Here is a 4,138-nt window from a genome sequence, read left to right on the forward strand (position 1 = left end):
CTGGGGAGTGTTGGGCAAGGAAAGCCTGAGACATTGCCCACAGTCTCAGTTTTAGCCCACAGTAACTCCCAGTGCCACGACAGAAATGCTGGGCATTCTGCTGAGCTCTGGAGTCCTCAGACTAAGCCACCTCCTTGCTGAGCCAGCAGGGAGACAGGGACAGAGAAACAGCTGTGGGGATCCAGTGACCCCACTTCCTACAAGGCACAGCAGAGTAAGAGTTTATTAATGTATAGGAGCATGTAAATGAGAATGCTACATATAGATGCAATATTTCTAAAAATTATATGCCATACCCAATTGCCATAAAGAAGTCAAAACAGTAAATGGGATGTCTTATAGTTAAGAAAAATCTATTAGTCTTTACTGAACACATAGGAATTGTTTTCCCAGACTTACTTGGCCAAAATCTGACCGGTCCTAAAAATAGCAAATTTACATCACTAATATCAGAGAGGTTCTGCTGCCAAATTCCAAGTCTCTGCTCCAAAATGTGACAATATCTGATCATTCTAAAATCTCAGTACCAGAGAAACTGAATGTGAGAAACAATCACTTCACAAGGTGTCCCTATATGATCCTGGAAACTCTTAAGTGTAACCTCCATCTTGGGAAAGTTATTAGCAGAAACTATTACAGATGCAATTTTGAAGATGGATAAATATAGTGTACCTGGAGAGAAGTCACCATCATTTCTGTAAGTCCACACTGGGAAAATAAAGAGTAACTGCATGTATATAAAAATGGGTTCTAAGTTACCATAATTCCTCTTCCCTCTCCTGAAAAAAATTGAGCTTATTGTAATTAGCTCTACAAAGAGAAATAACTCTTAGTATTAAGTGAATAATCTTAAAATCTATTGGATTACTGGAATAAAAATCAACACAGGATAATAAGCAAAGAAAACTAAAATTCAGAAGAAAACATCATTGTCCTGCTATATACATGGATGGCATGTCCACATCTTGACTATGACATCTACCTCTGTCAGTCCTACCTCAGAAAGAATAAAAATGTAGAAAAGGAGCAGAAAAAGGTAACAGAGATAGCAAAAGGCATTGATTTGCTTCACTTGAGTCAAGAAATTGATTGTAGTTTTCTCCAAAATACAACAGAATTCTTCTTATCTGACAGATACGGTAAAACCATGGAATTAGAAGTGATGGCAGAATGTGAGTTAAAAATTATCACTGTTTCTAAACTCAGAATAGAAAATCAATCAGCCATTTACTAATTAAGTCTACCCAGAAATAATTTCTATTATAGAAACCGAAAATATAAATGGATTTTAAACATGCTTCACAAATTCATGGAGGGTTTGTCTGTTGGTAAATAAAGAGCATTGGGTACCAGCTGCAGGAAGAACTTCCCTCCCTCACCTCCTGTGGCAGCTCAGGATGTCCCCAGCTTGCAGGGATCCCCCTGCACGTGGCTGCTCCCCATGTCACTCCCATGTCACTCCCTGTGTCACTCCCATGTCATTCCTCATGTCCCCATGTCACTCCAATGTCACTCCCCATGTCATTCCTCATGTCCCCATGTCACTCCCCATGTCTCTCCCCATGTCACTCCCCGTGTCACTCCCATGTCACTCTCATGTCACTTCCCATGTCACTCCCCATGTCACTGCCACATCACTCCCCATGTCATTTCCCATGTCCCCATGTCACTGCCCATGCCACTGCCCAGGGGTCTGCTGTCCTTAGGAGCTGCCTGACATTTATTTCACTTTCCCCCTGGCTGTCCTCACTCTCTCACCTTACTGACCAAGCACACACCAGCCCATCCATGCCAGATAAAGTGAGAGCATTCCCAGCTCTGCCCTGGCTGACATTCCTGTGTCCTCCTCCGTGTCTCTGGCTGTGTATCAGCTGAGTTTGTATCCCAAAGAAAACTTTTCATGGTACCATGAAAACTCTGCTTTCCCAACAAGCCAGAACTACTGATTCATGGAGATATTTTATTCTCCAGCTGTTTAAATTCTAATTTATTATGCTGTGTTGTTTAAAATCATATTTAGTTGAACCTTTGTCAGAAAACACATTTTACTTCTAAAAGTAATGCAATCAGACTTCTCAACAATTTCTCCAATTCCACAAGTGTGGTGAAGTGCATATGAGAAATCATTATTCAAACCCTTTGGCAGCTCAGGATACAATCCCAGCTAGGCAAACAAACTGTTCATGTGGTGATGGAGCTAAAATAAATATACCACAATATTGATGGCACTTTGTTATAAAAACCACTACAAGTAATAAAACTTTTAAATTATAAAAAAATAATAGAAGGACAGAGACCACATCTCCACTGTAGAACTTCTCTGTGCACTTATTTTCTGTAAGAATTTCTTCAGAGAGGGTATTAATATGGTATTTCTCTTGTTTAAATGGAATTAGTAGGAGCTGAATGCATTTACATACACGAATATCACTAGGAGTTTACAAAACTCTGATTGTGGGTAGACATTTGAATTATGAACACAAAAAGCAGACTGGCATAAACACAGTTTCTTTCTTTGTCAGATATGATTGAAACTGGCCAGCAGGTTCAAAAATATATCAGAGATGGACTGCAGTACATGACAGTAAAAACTGAATTTCCCCATGAAACCTACTACAAAGCCCTGTTGGAAATTTAAGGGGAAATCTGGAGAGAAGGAAAGGAATTCTGGGCCCTACAGTAACAGATGAGATTAAGTAAAGACAATAAAAAACAACATTAATTGAGTAAAGAGATAGGCACAGAAGTGTTTAAAGCAACTATTCACTCTAAGGAACATCTCAGAGTAGCCTTACTCTGAATGGAAATTAAGTTTTGCTAAAATATGACATTTCTGACATTCAGAAGTATCAAGTGTCATTGCTCATTTAGCAAACCACATGTAAAATGATGAAATGATGATTTGAAACATTTGTCAGATGCTGCCCAAATATCAGTCAACTTTAGAAGGTCTCTGTAAGCACAGACATAAAAGAAAGCTTAGAAAAGAGTAATCTTCCATTCACCTGTAGCCATCTAGTAATGATACTTCAATACACTTGTACACTTCATTAAACTACTAATTTGACTTTGATCTTCTTGACAAGTTTATCTGAATTTAATGAGATCTTTCATGCTCGTACTGGTCTGTATGACTGCAAAGGAGCTGACAAATTGCTCTTTATTTCTGAATTTTACTAAAGAATCTTCCTCTTAAATTGTATCGTTAGAGAAAAAAGTATATTCTTAACAGTTTTACATCCAAGTCTACCAATAAAATCAGAGCATCAATGAAAAAATAAGCAGAAACGTTGTATTTTAATGTAGAATTGTGCCAATTTGATCTCCAGGCCCTTGATTTTCCTATTTATTCATTGAACTTGTGCAAAGAGCTTGAGCTGAAAAATGTATTGACTTAATAAATGGAAATTGTAAACAATTATCATACTATATAAAATTCATGAAGTACTTTTAGTTTAAATATAATTAATCTTTCATTAATCACATAAATATGCAATTTATGTATTTCTAGGATCTAATACTTTACTTATGCAAAGTATAGTATTACCTACTGCCTAAAATCTTCAAATGTAGCTGTATAGAATAAAAGTGTTAATCAACCATCAAGCATTACTAATCTGAAGTGTTAGAAAGGAGGAGCAAAATAGTTTATAAACAAAGTCACAAGTCAAAAAGGCCCAAATAATAAAACTAAACTAAAATGTTCATGTTTTTTATAATATTTCATCTTACCTGAATTTTCCCAAAAGGATTAGCACTTTTAATATCAATTTTACGGCTCATGTAAAAGAATAATTCTGATATTTCTAGCCCTTTGACTGGTAATACTTCACTACAGAAACAAACTCCTTACTCATGTGCTTAATAAAGAATTAGACTCTCCCTCCATTTTATATTTTACTCCAGGAGAATTCTTGCTATGAAACTTACATGTGCTCAGTCTTTTCTTCCTTCCTTTCCAAGGTGTTAAGTTATTAATACTGCAGTAATGAAGTCCATTTGATGTTATGCTGGCTCGACAGTCTCCCAACTCCACTTGGTGTGTTGTTTGATAAATGAGGAAACCCAATGAAGTGTGAGTAGGTTAACTGGTGATTGATCAAACGATATCCAGTAAGTAAAAAGAAAAATGTGTTAA

The sequence above is a fragment of the Zonotrichia albicollis genome, chromosome 1, assembly GCF_047830755.1.
Source record: "Zonotrichia albicollis isolate bZonAlb1 chromosome 1, bZonAlb1.hap1, whole genome shotgun sequence".
Lineage (NCBI taxonomy): Eukaryota > Metazoa > Chordata > Aves > Passeriformes > Passerellidae > Zonotrichia > Zonotrichia albicollis.